General features: G+C 41.0%; 1 protein-coding gene across 5 annotated transcripts in view; it reads left to right on the forward strand.

Moving 5' to 3' along the window:
* Positions 1 to 20,440, forward strand: part of Tpst (tyrosylprotein sulfotransferase) — a 71,921-nt gene that overhangs the window by 798 nt on the left and 50,683 nt on the right. For 3 of the 5 annotated variants that reach the window (XM_071707726.1, XM_071707724.1, XM_071707725.1), the window contains exon 2: positions 17,458 to 17,557. The exons of the other annotated variants lie outside the window; for them this stretch is intronic. The gene's annotated coding sequence lies outside the window, so the exon portion shown is untranslated. The remainder of the gene's footprint in view (positions 1 to 17,457; positions 17,558 to 20,440) is intronic. 5 annotated transcript variants of the gene reach the window in all.

Raw genomic sequence — 20,440 nt, forward strand, 5'->3', positions numbered from 1 at the left:
GCGACTCCGCGACTCCGGGGTGACTGACACCTGATGCGTCGATGACCGTGCCATGCGTGGAAATATAGGATCCGTTCGCTGAATGGCGCGGCGCGGCGCGGCGCGTCTCGCGGGACGTTGGACGTGTCACGCGAAAAGATCGCGCGCGCCGTTTTATTTATGTCCGATGACAAAAACCCGCCGCATCCCGGCGTCTCGACGCGACGCACGACGCACGACGCACGACCTTCCGCGTTACGTAAATAGGCTTTTTTTTCGCGCGGCGGGGAAGAGAACGCGCGATCCGGAGAAAGCGTCAGATGGCGTCGCGTCCTTCCGGAGTGGACGACTCGCGCGGCGAGTCGCGACTTCCTGGACCGACGGCCTCGACGGCGTCGTCGGCCGACAAACGCATATTCGCGATTGACGACCGACAATTTCAAGGATGTATTTTTGCAAATGCATATTTTGTACTTAATGCATTCGTAGATAAACATTCCAAATTGCTATCCTCGTTTATACATCTTATATATTTGACGCAATTTTTATTACGTATTCAACACCGGAAAGTACATCGTCGACGCTGCGATTTGAAATTCTAACGTTTGTATCTCAGCATTTTAAATTCTAACGCGCGCGTATCTTAGAATTTTAAATTCTAAATATATCGTATCATAGGTAAAACACACGCGCGCGCTGAATATGGCTTGTCAGTCATTGATAAGTGCGGCCTTATGTATGAAGGGGTTTCAGCATTGAACGCAACATTAAAATAATAAATAAACATTTACACGTTATGGACAAAATACTATCATTATAACAATACAATATAAAACATTAATTTTCTCTTATCAGCTTTTTTCGTGAATTTTTTTTATCAACGTTTCGCGGACTATTCAGCTGATATCCATCGATTTTTAATTTTACACGAAATAACAATATATACTTTTATTCACGGCTAGAATTCTGAGACTTTATTTTCGACGTAACGTATTTGCGAGTTGTTTTTATGAATTTTTATGGGAGAATTATAGGGAAAATTGTGCGGCTACAAACGGAAAGAATCATTAATAAGTTGAAATTATTTGAGTTTTAATAACTTTATTTCTTTGTTAAGAATTGATTGTGCCTTAATTGAAATGTCGAAGCAATCCGTAATAGAGTTCTAAAACATAAACGATTGTTTGAAGATGCGAATGAAACTTCTGAAAACGTTAAATTAAATATAACGAAACTTCATTATTCATCTAAATTGACTTTACTTTTCTGAAGTTTGGATTCAACGTTTAATCATAAGGATAGTTAGCGTTAAATATTATACAGTTTTGGCCAAGTACGATGATTTTCTCGGAAATATTGTTCGGGGGAAAACGGACAGCAAGAAATGCAAATTTATCGAAGAATCTATAAGTAAAAATTAAAAATATACGAGACGGGATTCTGAAACATCCTGTGTGAACAAGTTAATTACTGTAAAGAGAAACTCTCTAGCTAATTCTGTAATTCCCGGCGAGGGATTTTTGAATGAAGCTATTTCACGATATTACATTAGCATTTCGTGAGTAATTTCATGCAGATATTTCGAGCATTTTAGACATTTGTACAAACATTTGTCGAGCATATTTCAACTGTTGGCGTTGTGCAGTTCCGATGCTAATCGATTATACTATATGGGCAAAATGTTTACACGCTTGTTATCCGTTAATTTCTGTTGTAAATAATCTAATTAATAATTATTATTGTTTAATTTCAGAACAATACAATTTGTTATCGATAATTTTTATATAGGTACTTCACCGTTACTTTATTTATTATTGTAGAAACATGTAGCTTTAAAGATCTTTCAGACGTCAAAACTAATCTTACTATTAAATTTAAAAAGGTAAATAAAATTTACCTTCATCGCGTTTGTAGAAGTAAAAGAATATAAAGTATACTGTTAGATTTCACAGATCAGTGTCAGCGAAAATGCAAGTTAAAAATTAAACAGATCGGATCGCGGAAAATCAGATGTGCACTGTCGTGGAACTGCAGCTTATTAACTATATTAATTTATCTTACTAATTTATCTCGATGGACGCTGCTGTGAAATAAAAAGATAGTAATCTATAAGCCGGGGGGGGGGGGAGGAGAATCGAGGATTTAATTGAAAATACGTGTACACTTTCATCTTACGAAACAAAAGCTCGTTGGCACATCTTTCGTGGTGCCGAAGGAGTATCGTAAATTATTCTCGCCGCGCCGCAAAGTTGAGTCTCTTCTGCCGTTACAATATTGTACGTCGTATGAAAGACGCGATGAAGCTCGAGCGGTACGCAAAATAAATACGCGGCACATAACACACACGCACACACACACAACGCTGGACTGCACTGCGGCACGGTAAGTCAATATCATAAACGTAATACGGGCTGGCGAGCAAAAACAATAGCGGTCAGCCTGACAAGAAGAGTGAAATAATCCAAACGGAAAACCGCCGAGGGCGCCGAGTCGTTTTCCGCAGGCTTATCGGAAATGTATCTGCGTTTGTATCTTCATCGTGCGATTATTCCGCAAAGGAAGCGCAATTACAAAGTATATTCCACCTGATTACGGATAACCTGTAATCACATTTACCGCTCTTTATCGGAGTATATCCGTTTTGTGAAACGAGCGGCGAGATTTTTTTTCCTTTTTTTGTTATCTTTTCGCTGCACGACTCGCCGGTTTTCTCTCTTCCGATGTCGCTCTCTCGGTCGTATCGAGCCGCATACAAAATGCTGGTTTTGTATCAACGATTTTCACTCTTCGGGAAACTAAACGCGTGCAATTGAAAAAGAAGTTCTATAACGCTTTTCACGTTTCTTAAAAAATGAAAAGTCACTTTCGAGCGTCTTTAATATCGTTTATAAAGCATGCAATATATAAAGATTACCTACTATTATATTTCCGCATTTCTTTTATTCGTACTCCACGATAAGAATAATTAACTGTATTCGTATGTGTCAGGAAGAGCTTATTACGGTGGCTTGGGGATTATTTTTTTATTGTTCCGATGCAATAGCGTTTTACTTCATTGCGGTTTTATACAAACCGTAGATAAATTACTATTTTTATCGTGCACTATATATGTGCTATCCTGAACATACTGTTTAAAAAGCCTCGTTATCTGATAAAATTTATGATGGTACATATTTCATCTTCGTAACATGATAATATCCGTCGTGAAGCAGGACTGGGATAATTGGTAGGTCAATAACACCGAAATGTTATTACGGGCACAACGATAATAATGAGTGTATACGTCCAGCTAGATACGTGAAACCTGCAAGCATACGTAACTAATTGACCCATTTAATCGCGCGAACAATGCGTCAAACAAAACATTAAAACGAAACCTATCCGTGTCTCGTAGCAATTTGCTCTCGCAGGTGCTTGAATAATTTGCTCTCTGAAAATTGGATTGTGACGAGCGCAATATATGTATGTTATTCTATCGCTAGAGAGTAACTGTGCTGTGTTATATTGCTACAGGAATATGGAGGAGAATTTCATTTATCTTGAAAAACTCAATACATTCAAGACAGCGGATTCAATCGTCCTCGCTTATCCGCAACATCCGTTAGGTTTATTATCGCAAGAGATTATTTGCGTTTATCCCATAATTAGCTTGATCAATCTTACCTGAACGTTACCTGATAACGACTAGTGCTGGGAGCGTTTCCTACCGTCGCGTCGGCGTCGGTCGAATAATTGTTGCGATCGTTCCGGGGTGATATACGGAGATCACCCGATAGCGACGAGGTAAAATAGCGCCGGGCCGTGGATAGCCGTCCACCGGTAGCCGGCTATTTCGAATCGTTAACGCATATACGCGAAAATCCACAGTGTCCTTGTTTCCGACGTTTGAACACGCGCTACCCAGCCATAAATCAAGACCCCGATCGTCGGGTCGCTACCGACGTGGTGCACCACCACCGTCGCCTCCGCGTGAACCGAGCGACACGGCATCGGCATGGCGCCCCGTGGCCGTGTATTCGCATTCGATACACACGACGTGCATGGTACTCCTGGTGCTCGCGGGGGTGGGACTCCAGCCAGCCTCTCGAGGGAACCCCTCGGGTTCCAGACCGAGTTTGTCGAGCAACTTGTTGCGGTGACGACGACGTCTGCGCCCGGACGGATCGAACGTCAGCCGCGTCGTTACGTCACTCCGCCGGGACGGCGTCTTAGCGCGGTATTCCGGTTCTGCGTTAACGATATCTGCCTGTCTAGAATCTTACCTATGAAAGGAGCATGGCGGCAGAGAGATGAGATACCGTAGCTTCCGATTATTCCGAGGCACAATGAGACGTCCATTATCCGCGCAGGCAGATAATGGTGCATCGGTTAGCCATTATCCGCGCGAGATACATCCGAGTAAATGAAGATGTGAGTGAGGCATTGAGCAACGTAACGAACGCTATAGAATAGCGTAACATCAATGTAGCTAGCAACGAAATTCAAAGAAAGAAAAATTATTTCTCGCTACCGAAATTTTGTTCACCAAATGATCCGATCATTTTAACGAGCTTTGCTTCAATGAAAATGATACAGTCATCGGTCGGTCGGTCGGTCGGCGGCGAGCGCGGTTTCCGCGCGGATAATCTCTCGATTAGAGATCGATCGAGCCACCGTTAAAACGATTTGCGAAACGCGAATTTGTGGCAAAGAGATCGTGGACGCGCAGCCCCGGCGCAAACCGCCCGGCCCGGCCCGGCTCGGCCCGGCTTTGTAACGCCGAATTCTGCGCGTCGCGTATTCGCCGGCGATCATTCACGGTAGTTCTGTTTCCGATAGTTAAACTCGCTGTGCCTGCCTTACGCACATGACGTAAATCACGCGGGGCGCAATCTCGGTATCTCGTAATTTACGAGGTAAATGACCTCCCGTACGCCAGTCGCGAGGTCGGCTCGGGTATACAGGGTGATTTGAAAAGAGGGTTACGAACTTCAAGGCTTGTGCAACGCTAAGCCTAAATAAGATGGAGACTGCCTTGATGCGAGCGTGTTACACGATACTCGAAGGACGGATGGTTTCCCAGGGTTATTCCGACGGCAGGTGCACCGCATTGTTCTTCTCCGTCCTCCCTCTCTTTCTCTCTCGCAATCTCTTCTAATTTTCTTTGGAGCGTAGAGATCCATGATCCTTCGAAAATTCGTGGCACGTGCACAACAAACATTTATTTATGTCTGTATGATATCTTTTTATCAGTAATGAGTAATATTTGGTTCGCGTAAAACTTGACCGCGTACTCTTTAGGAACACTCCGTACTACTAAATGGAAAAAGTTGGAAAAAAGTAAATGGTATATAAAAAAAAAACTTGAGAGTTTGGTCTCGTCTGGCGTAGAACTGTGCGGATTGAAAATACCGCATGAACCTATAGGTCAGTCTTCTGATGGCTCTCTAACCAGATTTCCCGTTTCGATACTTCTATTGAGGAAAAATTATTTCAGTTTCCAGCAACGAGTATTGTTCCATACAGACTGGAGTACAATCATAAATGCCAGGTTAACATTATAAATAGCTTTATAATTAAACGGCGAATTTAATTAATTTCTCCGGGGTTAATTAAATTCGCCGGGATCTTTATACTGTATTATTCATTTTGGTCGAATTTAATTAATTTATTGCCGCATTTTTTTCAAGCGGCCGAAATTTAAATGAAATAATGGGCGATTGCGAAATTTCTCGATGCGATAATGCGCGACGGAGGCTTCGCCCCGTTTTCCGCGCTAAAATTCTTCGGAACATGCCGGCGGTCGTTAAGCTCGTTAATGAGTCGTCAACGAACGGTCGCGATGTACGGCGCATCTCTGTCAAATAGGTCATACGCGTTAAATGTACCGCTCGTCATGCGGAGGGCGGTCATGAAATATTCATCGCGACGACGGAATCGTGGTGTATTTATTTTTGAGCTCGCCGTCGGGTCCCGCGAAAAAATCTTTTGCCTACGTCATAACTCCGCACTCGAGAGGCGGAAAAACCCATCAAAAAGTCCTTTTTTTTTACTTGTTACATTGTTTTACATTATAGGTTTTCAGCTCGATCGAATTTATCCGTATCTATTTTTCTAGTTTATTCTGAAAGTGTACGCGTATGAAAGAAACGTGATATCGAGCTTTTTCATGAACTCGAAAGGAACATCTTGGTAACTAAGCTTAAATTACCCAAGATATTTTATCTGTTGTGTATTAAAAAATTATGAGAATAATTGTCTCTTATTAATGGTTTGCTTAAAAAAACTTGATTTCCTTAAATTCCTTTTATTGTAATATTTCGCAGATCCTGAATGTTGACTCAAACAGGTTTAAGTTCTTATAATCTATAATAAAAATGTACTTTGTACAATTATATAAATTTGCAATTATACATATATATTTTTATTGCAATATGAATTTATCATGTGCAATTAAAGTATTTTTATTAAATAAATATTGATATTTTTTTATTGTCACGTGCAATATTGGAACTTTGGTCATCCGGAACAAGTTCAAAGAACTCATTTTATGATTTATAAAGCTTTTACAGTGGTAAAGAGCTTCAAAATCTAACAGTCACAGTTATTTTCTTTTTTCTTTGACATACGCAATTTAATGTTTGACTGATGCGATTATTATTGCTAGTTAGACACGTCGACTAAAGGCGCATTAGGGATATATCCGAAGCAACGACAAAGCAGACACGAAATGCAATAACATATAACTGCATTCGGGTTACTTAATTCGATTACGTGTACAAGACGCGCGTGCCGCGAATCGCGCATCGAAACCAGTTTCCACTAGCGCACAGTTTCCACTCCACTAATTTCCGTTCGAAAGCGTTCATGGTCACAGGAGAAATGTTGCTTATACATTGCGACAGGGTGACGTTATCTTGCGTAACGAAATTTTCGCTCGAGAATCGATTAGCGAGTAATAATGCTTCTTTAATCAACGATGACTTAAAAGCTGTTATTCATAGCCGATCATTATTTGACGAGTCATACTCTCAATAATCTTTAATTCATAACTCGTCGATTCACGAATCATTTGTTACCCCCTTTGCTGTCTCGAATTAATAGAAAGGCTTTCAGTAAGATGAATAGACGGATAGATTGTGAGGCATCTTGTGTAATTTCGAGTATAAGCCAAGAGCTATCTTACGTTAAAAACTTTTTTAACTTAATGAAAACAACTGCGTTTACGACATCTCGGTATAAACCACGCAATCGAGATAAAAGCAATGATGTGTGAAAACTCGCGCAAGTCTAGCTAGCAATGTTTTACATACTTATGTCGACAGATCCACGATCGAAAGGATACGTTCTCCCGGCGACTGATGGAAAGTGGAAAACGAGACAGGATTTCAAACATTTTGTAATTGAAAAGTCAGTAACGCCACGACATTCTTGCGGAACGGAAGTCAACTCCAAATTTAAAAAAAAACTCCATTTTTGTTTTAATTATGAAATGTCATATATGATTTCGTGAAAAGAAACTTGGAATAAGTGAATTAAGAGTAAGTGAAATGTGTAACGTAATATTTCCATGAAATTTATCGGCTTGTGTCAGTTTAGTAGCGGAAAATATAAAATACTCGTTATTCATGCGAATTTATTTTACCTGACACTCGTCAGAGTGGTTCTCAAAGCGTCGCAGGAATTACCGCGCCATCGCGCTGTAGAAAACGCTACGGAGTTAATGTAACGACATCAACGCGCAATATGAGAAGCGGAGTTTTCTTTCTAGCGAGAGACAGACGGGTCGTATTTCCATCCCGAAAGGAAGTCTCTTAAACGTTAATGTTATGCAAACGCGAAAGATACGACGACGCGACGGGCGGCGGGCGGCAGGTTCGCTTCGTTTCTCGATCTTTTTGTAGCGTTGAGAGGGTCGGATTACAGATAAAACTGTACAAGTATCGCGCACGTTCGTTACCGTTGCGGTAATGAAATGAAAACATCAATGGGCAATGAGGAAAGCGAGGATCGCTTTTATACATGGGCGCTGAGCGAAAGTACCAAAGGCGAGTGACGTATATTAAGGCGTGATAAATGGAAGATTATTAGTCATTAGATTACAAAAGGCAGATAAAATTTTGCAGGCCAGTTCTGCATTTTTGTTTTGTCTAACCGACGTCTTTTTACGAACTACGCGCGCGTTGTCGTTGTGAAAAACTAATTTATCCTCCTTTCCCTCCCCGGAGGCACGCGGTGAGAATAAATAAATGTCCGAATTAGCGCGCGTCCCGCGAATTCTGCCTCGCCAGCGCGGCGTTGCAAAATTTTTGAATTTTATGTCGTTACAACGCGAAAGTATTTTACCTTTATACGCGTATATATATATACGCGGCGTAAGTACACAAAGTGCGGGCACTCGGAAAAAATGTACCTAGTTGCATAGCTATGAATAGTCGCTACAGGAGGTATGCAGGCGGAGTTACAAATATTTCGAGTGTTCGTAAATATTTCGGTAAACATTTTACTCTCGTGCGATTTTAAGCTATACGAGCAGAAACGCGTAGAACGAGAGAAATTAATGTCTCTTGGAGTTTTAATTTTCGGAGAGAAATACGCGGCTATTAATTCTGGATTACTCTTGTGCAGAAACCCATGAGTGAGTTTAAATTAGTAAACTACTGAGCGTTCGATTATATAGTGTCTATTGATTATAATTAATTTCTAAAGTTTATGAATTAAATAAATAATTGTGAATTTTATATTTTATAATTTATTAGATATTTTACTGTACTATTACAGTAAAAAGTCTACTAAATTCTTATTGTATTATTACGCATTTTAATCCCTTTTTTGAATTTCTGTCAAAGAGTACTTTCATGAATCATCAAGTCTGATTGTGAGCGACGTTTCGCCTCGAGAAATTTTAGTGAATTATTAAACGGAAGAAGTAATCTGGGATAAAAGTGTATCCATACAGTTATATATAAAGAAATAGAAGGTACTTTATATTCCTGATGGCGGAATATTTTGCGTGCAAATTCGTTTGACCTGATTAAAGTTTCATCGGAACTTTACCGGCGACCTGTGTTTACGGTCGTTGGTACAGATTTCCGCGAATGCACACTGAAATCTGCGTGCGAGACTTGCGCTTCGTGTATACGTCGCGTGTTTGCGAAACTCCCTTTGTTTTAAGATATATTTACTCGAGGCACAACCTTACACCCGGGCTAGAATAATGGCTCCATACATCGCGCCATTCGAGGATTAGTATGCGCGCGAGATAATCCGGAAAGCAGCTATTCGAGATACGGTGCCTTCAATCTCGGCCATAGAAGAGAGATTTCGGGATGTTTCACGAGAGTAACGAATGGGAGGAAGCCGATAAACGAAACGTCGCAGGCGACATAGTAAAAATTTAAAGCACGCTGACGATAGAAACGCGTAAAGCTTATTAGAGCTAGGATAAAATCTTGGCTTATAAAAGTCTAGAAAATACGTGTAATTTCAATTTTTTTGTAATATACGCGCTAACAAATAATCATGAGAAAGTATATTTTGAAATAATATTTCTTGGCTTTCTCAGAAAGAAATGATTACGTTCAGTGCGATCTTTGAAATATGACGGGACAATAGATTTATTGGACGTTGCTGCAAATGCTGTAATGAGTCCAGGTTTGATAACGAATACATCGAAAAACGCAGCTTTCTAATTTGATTTGCCATTCAATTAACAGCTCAAATTAGCGTCTGACAAAAGTTGGAGATTTATCCGTTCCTAGCTGCCGTGATTCCGCGACGTACGAGCGAGATGTTTTTGCGGCACGAAAATTGGCACCATTCGCCTCGTCCTGCGGCGGCTTACGACCGTGATTCGACGGGCAAAAAGCGAGATAATTGGATTCTGTTCGGCGTAGTGGAGGATCGTCTATCGCACGTTTCGTATGGGGGGAAAGGGTGCGAAAACTCGGAATTGTAGCGCGAGGGATCGAACCGAGATTGTGGCGAATCTCGTTTCAGGTAACGCTTTCGTGATTTATGCTGTTAAACGCAGTGTGCCGTTCTCGGCCATGCTCTATAGCATTCATTATGCACCGACCGGCCGAGAGAGGAGCAAATAAAGTCTTTGACCTTAAACTCGAGATCGAGCCAATGTTCGAGTCAATGCTCGAGTCAATGCGTGATGTAACGCTGATCGTTAACCTGCGCGGTTCCAATATCCATCCATTGCGTTCGTTTGATGTTTGCTCCGCGCTCGACCAGGCGAGACCGGATTGCAAGTCTCCTATTATGATTCAATCGACAAGACCGTTCCGTGTAGGGAGTGTCCGAGATTGACCGTTCTGTTTCTATAAATGACTCACCTTACACATTTTCGATCGGCGTCAATAAACAGTACACTTTGTGCAATTTTAGTTATAAATATTTTTCTACGCTATTTCGATAAAAGATATTTTTCGAAATGAATTAAATCGAGGAGTTTTAAACTGGAATAAAGTCAAAACTTGAAAATGTGTCTTAACTTATATCGGATGTTAAATTTATTTATTTATATTCATTTTTCTCCTGTTAATGGACAATTCTTCGTAAGAATGGAATTTATACGAATTTATCTCCTATAATATATCACATTTTAAAATCGTAAAGTGACATTTTTGTACGAACTTTCTATATTTACGCATTCTCTCGCGTATTTACTGTAGGGGAGACCGGGGCTAAGCCGACACTATTTTTTCAAAGGCAATTTTTAATATTTAATTAAAATTTTTAGGCAAATTCAATGGTACATATTTAAAGAGTGTTTCTTCAGGTACAAAATTGATTCAGGAAGTTTTGCTGTACGTCGCTTTGTTTTGGCGCCAGGAAAGGAAAAGTGACGCGAAGACAAATTTTCGAATTGAAAAATGCCGGGGCAAACTCGACACCCCGCCGGGGCAAACTCAACACTTTGTCTGATCGACACAATTTGATCTGGAACTTATTTTTTACTGTCTGAAAATGAAAATACATTGTTTATTGTGTATTTAAAAAGTACAAAAATTCGGAATAAAGTAGCTAGAACAATCATTTAAAATAATGAAAACAAAAATTGTTGAACTTTCAATTATCTTCATCTAAACTCATGTCTGAAAAACAATTAATGCAGGTAAACTCGCGATCGGACGTGCGCATACATTTGTCATGAGCCATACGGCTGCATGACAAGCATCGTTTGTTACTGGAAGCCGACGAAACGGCGTGGTGTTGACTTTGCCCCGGACGTCGTTTTTCACTTTTGTCACTTCAAAAACATGAAAATTTTGAAAATATGCAAAAACGATTATCGGATTCATATAGAGCATCAAATTTCCCATCAAAATCACTTACCGGTGGATTCGCAAGAGTAAAGCTCGATGAAAGAGTAGACATTTTCGAGAGATCAGAAAAATTACTTTTCACTATCAAAAACGCTTATGTCGCGTTAAAAATTACACTATAACTCAGAATGTTACCAAATTCCGTTGATAATACTGGCACATAAAGACGCATTTACAGTAGGAAAGGCAAGTTTCTACGATAGATTTAAATTGGCAAAAAGCCTAGTGTCAAGTTTGCCCTGTTGTCGGCTTAGCCCCGGTCTCCCCTACTTGAAAAACATCTCACGGAAGCTGCAGCGCACTTTCGTAAAAGAATCGCGTCGCTTTGACGTGACACGTGATATTTGATTATCGGAAGACATCTACTTTATAAGCGAGCGTTCTCAGCGTTCCATAAAACTGAAACTTTCGGGCTCCGGCATTTCGTATGCAACGACCTCAATAGTCGGGAGGCATCAATTCCGGGCAGATTGTAGAATCCCGAAAACCCTCGGAAAGTTCGTGATTCGACGGAATATCGGTGGTGAATCTCGACGAATCCGAAGAAATTTCCGCCGATCTCTCTTTCTCACCGCATGGATCACGCGGGCAGCGAATTTCCGGATATCCGACCACGTATTCGTCGGTGACGGTTTGAAACGATAATGAGGACGACGTTCGAGCTATATACATTCCAAGGAAGGTTTGTTACGTGCGCGGTGTTGGATCGACGCCAGACTCGCCGACCACGAATGTCCCGCGCATTGTTTGGCAAATATTAGACAAAGGACGAAGGGATTTCTCCGACATCCGTTGACGCTTGCCAATCTGATTTTCGTCGGGCATAGGAGCATAATGAACCACCCGGGCCGGTAAACTCGACGGAGGTGTTATGAAGGACTCCATATAACGCTTTGGGGCAATCCTCCGTATAGTTCTCTAGCATTCAAAGCAATGTATGATTATACATAGTTGAGAAACTACATCTGTAGGGTCTCCATAAAACTCAATAATATAAACTGATTATTACATTATTATATATTAAGCTGTTTTTACAAGGAGATTAAAGTGAAGACGAAAAACTTAATGTATCTGCTTATTTGCAAAAATTACGGAGAGGAGTTAAAGAAAGTAATATCGCTCGTATGTATTTTTAAAATTTTCTATACAAGTTACGCAGATCTTATACGTACTTATTGTAATAAATTTTAGGGATTTATCATAAATAAACTGACTCCTCACTGTCTAAAAAAATATTGATTGTTAAATTTAAATTTAAAATACTGGCATATTAAAAGCGGAGTTGTATACTGACGAAGAACGCCACTGACATTTTACTCGCCATTTAATTTAAAGCTTTACTTACTTACTTAAGCGAGACATTAAAACTCGACGTCTCACCACGAAGATATTTAACGTCAAGGATCACAGAACCGCGATGTCTTTCCTCGAAACCTCCGCTAAAGACACTAAATTTATCCGAGTTCTCTGTCATTATCATTTAACAGCGGGACAACAACCCGTACGGCAAACTAACTATTAACGAGTAAATCGCGACAGGCGGGATTCGGCAAGATCCTCTCTTACATGGTAGTTCGCGTATTTTCCTAAATCTCCGCCCGGCTCTACGAGCGCGTGTGTATGCGTGTACTCGTACTTTACGATCCCCCATGGCGCGACAGACGTGAATACACGACCGTATCCCGGCGAGATTACAGGGACGCTCCGCGAGACGTTTGCGGGGCAATTTTCGACGCAATGATTGCGAGAGTCTCCGTGGCCGCAAACGAGACGACACCAACATCGGCGCGTCGACGGGTACACGCTGTGTGTTCCGAAGAGGTACTTAGTCAGAGCAGAGTCGCTCTTCCAGACGGGCGTCGCGTCAACCCCTAGGTCGATCCTTGAGTCATAAACGCGAAGATGCGGCGCACGCTTCCCAGAAAACGTTAAGTAAAATAAATAGGATGCATCATCATAATTATTAATTTACAGAAAATTATGATTATATAATTATTACAATTGCATTTATCACAATTCAAGGAAATGTTACAGTTCATAAACCTTTCTCTTCAGAATATCTCTTGTCGTTGATACGCAGAAATCTCTTCCGTCCTTCATCTGCGAAGGAAATGATGAGCGAAGGACAGGCCGCACGAGTCGCGCGACGTTCTCGAATACCTGTGCGAGCGTCAGGCGAAATTACCGTTACGAGCGTAGACGAAAGACGCGACCGCCGCCGTGGCTGCCGGTAAGGCTGCGGTTTTCCGTTCGGGACAGTTTTGTCGCGCGCGTTTCGCGGTTTTTGCGGCGAGCCGCGCGCTGGTTTAGTCGACAAGGGAACGGACGGGAGCGCTAACGATGGTTAACGAGCCCGAATGAAACGATGAACGGCGACGCGGCGGTATGCGCGCGACACAATGTGCGTGCGACACTCTTCTCCTCCTCCTCCTCTCGTCACCCTCTCGGACCTCGCGCTAAATACATCTGTCAACAAACGCAGTTTACGTTCGTACAATCACACGCGTACCGCAATTTCATCCAATACCACGTCTACCAAACTGCGGGACACTTCGCGTAATCGAATGATGCACGATGTATACGTATCGTCTCTCGTTAAAAGGAAATTAGAATCTGCCGGTAATTTGTCTTTTATAAACTGTATCCATCAAATGGTGAAAAAAAAAATATATATATATAGGCCATAGGGTTCTTTATTTTGATTGTTACACGAATCGATGTTATTTATAGACAGAGCCCGATGGAGAAAATATCGTAAAAACATATTTCGCATGCCGGGTGCGAATCACAGGATACTTCGAAAAACGTGGCTTGAATGCGAAATATAAATTTCGAAATTCTGTGGAAAAAGATATTTGAAATATGAAACATTCAATATTGTCGCGGAACCCGCAATTTCGTCTGTGTTATGTCTTCCTTTCGTCGACGTTATGTGCCAAGCTGCGTTCTACGTATTCTGCAATGAAGAATTACTTCGTGTCGCTGGTTTCTTTCGCGTCACGGTGAAGATGAATTTTTTTCGCTGACGACGGCGAGTTCGTTTCGCTGAACGAAACGCAAGACGCGAAACAGCAGTGAGCATTCTCCATAAAGCGACGTTAAGGAAGTCGACGATAGACATGGAGAAGAAACATTGTAGAGAAAGTAAAAAACCGAGAGAGAAAGAGAGAGAGAGAGAAGTGCGAACATGAAAAGCAGCAACACCTCGTTATTGCACGAGAACGTAAAAGCGAAATACCGTCGGAAAAAGGAGTCGTTGGACGAAGAAGAAGAAAAAGAGAAAGAGAAGAAAGGAATTGCGAACACGTGCAAAACGGAGCTCGCGCCTCTTGGTTATTATTTTACGTGAACGTGCGCGCGCGCGCGCACATCTAACGATTGCACTTGGTTATACGGTCGGAAATCGCACCGTCGAGAGAATTCCGTCCACCGGAATTCTATGCTCGTGGAATGAGTCAATACAACGAGTTCGGTCTAGCTCGCTTTTCTAACGCCGTTAACACGAAGAGAAAACGGATTCGATAAAATTACTTAAATTGTCTCACCGTTTCGAGTTCGATTTGTCGTTCCGAGAGCAACAATCGCTTTCTCGACGCTTAACTTTATTTATTTCAAAGAAAAGAACGATCTGCGCAAAACTGACGTTTATGGACCCCTCACGTCTGCTAAATTATGTAAGTCTGGTAGTGCAGTTCTAACCGAAATTATGTTAATTTTATGTCATTTTTTAAACCCTTTTGTTTAACGTTTGAAAGTCAGGAAGCGCACCATTCGCATCTTTAGAAAGTAAGCGCAATATTCTAATTCGGTAGAAGAAGCAATGTTCCACACGTCGAATATTTTGCTCGAACGGTAGAACATTCGGTTAATGGAAATGATGAAGATTCTATTATACTACATTACCGAAGATATCGAATTAGTAAGCATTTAATACCCGCGATGCTCAATATAATCGGGTATTCGGAGGCGAGGTACTCCAACGTCGTCAATGCTATTGCGAGATCTGCGCGATGCCTCGCGAGGTAAGGGACCGAGGGGAAGACTGAAGAGAGGAACGAGACGAGAATCGGTAGAATTCGATCTCGCGAAATGGCTAAAGTGGCTAATTGGAATCCCGGTGTCGAGAGTGTTAGAGCTTCGCTCGCTCGCCCTGCTCGTAGTACTAACGCGATAAATTCCACGAGAGAGCGCGACTCGCTTCTCGATTCTCCGTCTCGGTTATTTCGACCGATCTCTCCCCGCCCTGCACCCTTCGCTCTCTGCTCTTGGCGCACGATTCGAAACGTGCCCTCTCACCCTGCCCGCCTCCTGCCTATCCCTCATTTCCCCCCCCCCCTAATACTACGTCGATCTTTTTTCCCGTCGCCCTCTCCCGCTAAATTCAATTTCGCTGGTTGGATCGATAAGTAATGAACAGTATGACGAGGCATCTGATAGAGGCGGAGTTACTTCCGGTTAATGTCTCCCGTCGGAGCAATGCACCGTGGGGGCTTCGTTACTTTGAACCATGTAGGCTTCCGCCTATCGATTGATACCGACCTTTTTTCTTCAAAACGGCTATATACAATATAATTTTATCATACATTTTCTGTTTTTTAGTTTTTTAATGCAGGATCATCTTTTTGTGTCAATATTTGTATACTTTAATACTTTACCAGTGCTCGTGATACATTAGGTATTTGATTATTTTGATTTAAAAAAAAATGATAGATCGGATAGTTTGAAACATGAATCTCGCTTTGCTCGGCGGAAATAAAATTGTGACTTTTCGCGGATTTTCGAAACATCCGCAACGTTGCCTCGAATGCTAAATTCGATTTGTGACGGTGGTCGTCGTGCTTGTCGCGAATCGCGAGTTGTGGCCTTTCGTATTTCGATCGAACCCATCGATCGTCAGTTGTGACACCCAGTGTGATGGAACAGTAACAAATGCGCGACAGTTGCTAAAACTAAAGTTACCATCGACCTATGTAACATCTGGTCTCTCCAGGCTGAACTTTTAGAGAAATACTATTCGCATTTCGATGCCTCGATATTTTTTGTCTATTTCGAGTTCAACGAACACGTTTACAATACTAACCCTTGAATAAAAATATATACTTTTAAATTTTAGGCTTATAATTAGTGACAGTAAATAATGCGTGGTTCAGTTCTGTTACATTATTTTTGAATGACGGATTTTTCGAGCGGTCTGGAAACGATTTCCGTTCAGCGACAGTACCAAATGGGAACGTTGTTTATCGGAATTTTTTGTTCTTTAATTTTATGAATATAATGACTCTACTGCGATACTTTTGTTAATAAAAAATCGATTCAAAACGGACTGGGGGCACCCGGTATATCCTCGTGTATTTACGTCACATCGGGTTACATCGGTCACTCAAGGATGTTACGGAGACCGTCATTAGATTAATTAAACTCTCTCGACGGCGAGATGTCTCGCGTCGGGTCGGGTCGTACAGAGGTACGACGATCGTTACATCGGAAACAGGAGTAGCGTCTTGTTGGTCGGACCGGCGATATAACGAGGTTAATTAGTCCGGCAAGCGGAGGGAGGAAGCTCACCCCCGAAATCCTTCTATTAACGTCGTCAGCTGCGAGCGCCATTACTGTCGTATGGCCGTCGCATAACCCGGAGCCCTATCGCGTCTCTCGCAGTAACGGAGAGTGGTATCGCTAATTTGTCGATTAATTTACGTATTGTCGAAAGACCTGACTGAACGGCCGACAATCAGGAAATCAACATTCGTCCGGCAATATGCAGGGTATAAACAATCGGGAAGTGCTGAAATTAAACAGCTGTTATTTTCTAATGAGTAGCCAAAGTGAATTAAACATTGCAGAAGAAATTATTTTTATTAGCACATACTTAGTGCAAAAGTATTTTTATAAACGTGTAAAAATAAATATTTTAAAAAGATGCTAACAATTCGGTTGATTGACATCACTCACTTATTCTTTTTTTAATACGACAAACAATAAGTGAAAATCAATAAACAGATAAATATTCTAGATATTAATACAAAAGCGATATCGATATTAAAATACGACAAGTTTTTTTCCTAATGGAAAATATTCCATCGTATATTATATGATTAATATAAATGAGAAATGAAAAAGGTCTCGGGAGCCGAGAATGAGAGTTGTATTTGTTGTATCACAGGTGACTATTAAAGCGTCGTTGATCACCCGTGGTGAGGCATATCCTGTCCTAAGATTAAACGACCCTGTGGAAGCCGTGCGTCCAACGAGGGATCTCGAGGGTGAGTTTCACAATTGTGGTTACGAAATTTTGCGTTCTGTATTCCCACAACAATTCCGCGCGATAATTTCGCGATGTCACGCGTTTGTAATACTATCAAATATCATCCGTGTGCGCGTGTCATATTTTAATTGCACTCTTTTTATTTGAAAATATTTCATGTGAAACGCGGCCAGAGAATCGCCGCCGGTTTGCCGGAAAAAATGACATCGTCAGAGCGTTACGGCGCGGCGCCCTTTTCCGCCACGACAAAAAAGGGCGTAAAAAAAGCGCACATACTCACACGAATTCGTGCATGGTTTGTCTTTTTTTTCCCTTCTTGCCGAACTACGCTTTTTCCCTTCGTCTCGTTTTCGGTGAGAAATTTTAAAACATTCCACTTAAGGGTGAAATCGGTCGGTTACAGCGGAAAATTCTCTTTTTACTCTTCCCATCTCGCAAACCTGCGGGAATTGTCCTGTATAGCGCACCACCGAAGCGGGAATTAGAAATCGATTTCTTCGCCCGTAATTAAAATCCTATGAAATTTCGTCCGTCGATAGTTCACATTCCCAACGGTGAGATTATGTCGAAAAAAGAAAAGCAGAACGAAGCGAACTAGCTTCTCGATTAACGATGACAAGACAAAACAAGTACAAAGTCGATCGGACAAATTATGCAGTTAATACAGATCCATACTGTACTTTTGTTACGTACACAACAGTAACTTAAATAAAATACAAAAGGTTTTTCTTTTTTTAATATATCTTGAATCATCTATATTTTTTATTTTATTTCTTTAATTACGTTGTAACGTTTGAATATTAATCATAGATAGCCGACAGCATGTAACGGAACAGTTTCGAAATATTTCTGTGTAATATCCAACGGTAATAATTATCGCTGCAGGTGCATCAAGAGATAGAATTTACTGTTAGGTACATGTAATTTGATCGAGGTGTGCGATATTTATATTTAAACTGGTTGCGAGGGAGATGGTTGCGTTTCGTTCATCCGAGTAATACCTTTTCTTTCTGTGCGTAAGTCCGATGTAATTTTCGTCGTCTTCGCAAAGTGGATAAAGCTCCGTTCCGGTCGGTTTAGCGCGCGAATTAAATGCACCATACAGTAATCGCCGGCATGCCGACATTTCGACATTGCTATCGCGTTAATTACCTTGCCTATGCGGATATAAATGTGTGCTCGAAATCATCTTATTAGCGCGCGTGTAATGTCGCAGACACTGATTACTATTATTAAGCCCTTCAGGAATTATCCCGTAACGATAGCGTGGAACAATTTCCACGTTTCGCAGAATGACCTTTGTCGCTTGATTCATTTCTGTCAGTATTGGTCTAAAAAATTTTTTTAACGCTGCCACAGTGATATTTCACAGACTTTTTCTAAAATTATAATTTTTATTTTTTACGAAATGAACGAAGTCGTATCGAAATCCGCAAATAGAATAATAAGACAAACGCGATTGTCTTTTCATTCAATAAATAAAAATGATGAAAAAATCCGAGTTTTTAAAATTTGAAATAATAAGATAAAAATAATGAATTTTTAAAAAGATAATTATAATCGAAAAATATTCTGGGTTTAAATTTTATCAATGTCAAATTCAGCCTGCGAAATTAAGTGTAAATCGCTCCGTATTTTTGCAAATTGATTTTTAAATGAATTTTGCTTGACGAATTGGATTTTGAACGTCTTTATGAGTATATAAGTGTTTAACACGCGCGAGCACGTCACACTCCATTGATGTCAAGACTCAATTATTTTACAGAATCATTAAGAGTATATTGATGTTAAACTGCTCGTTATCGCGTAATCGCTTTTTAATCTCGTTCGATCTACGTCGATTATAAGAACAAGAAGATTCCACGAAGGCATCTACACAAGAGAAAATTTGTCTTCGTTAAAAGGGAATTAAGGGATTACTAATTTGATTATTAGTACACCAAACTTCGTCTTAGTTCACGATGTTATAAGCTACAAACGCTTAATTAATTTATAAAGCTTGAAATTGCACTTAATAACAATTTACTTGGAAACTTCAAAATTGTAGAGAGTATAATATCATGCGAGAAAAAGAGTTTCTAGCTTTTCCGACGGTTTGAAAATTTTAGAGTAACTCAGAAAATTGCAAATATTTCGCACGAGGATTTAAAATGCAAAAGAAACATATCGCTTTAACGCGATACATAACATTCGATTATCGGAAAACGTTGACTTTATCGGAGCACTACACGAAACTGAAACTTTTGGTACGCAATATTCCATGGCACGTGCAACAACCCGCTAGAATTTTTGGGGAGAATTTTTTGGCGAAAAAGAGAAGAGGACGGCGGATTTCTTTTTTCAGGACCGTGTCTTTTTAACACCATTGACGTGCGACATTGCGACGCAATTGAATTTTCTTATCTCTCGACGCCTTTAGCAAATACCGGGCGCTATTTTGGCACATGGGGAACAGTTTTCTGGAAGCGAGAGGTTTCGGAGAAGGGAAAAGGAGAAAGAACAGCACCGAGATAGGTTTAAGCGAAATTGCTTTTGGTCCGGACGTCTTCGAATGTTGCCGAGGGGTAGAGACGTCTTTAGCTGGGTAACGAGATTGCCGCGACGTGTTTCAGGCACACACGATACGTACTGTTACGTCCCCTTTGAGCGAGACTTGTTGGACGCGCGCGAGTTGCACGGATGTAATACTTGGTACGCGACCAGAGACAGAGCACCGTGTATTCACATGTGTGCGTCCAACGACGCATACCAGACAAATAGAACACGACGTATGAAGAAACATACGCTGTTTTTGGTAATTTGACTTGAGAAACCCGACGGGGCCAAGCGCTTTAGGCCAAACCTAAAAAATTATACACTAGTTTCGTACTCCTCTAGGAAC

This window comes from Temnothorax nylanderi, unplaced genomic scaffold (assembly GCF_030848795.1).
Source record: "Temnothorax nylanderi isolate EJ_2023f unplaced genomic scaffold, tnyl_v1.0 TNYL_tig0060_pilon, whole genome shotgun sequence".
Taxonomy (NCBI): Eukaryota; Metazoa; Arthropoda; class Insecta; order Hymenoptera; family Formicidae; genus Temnothorax; species Temnothorax nylanderi.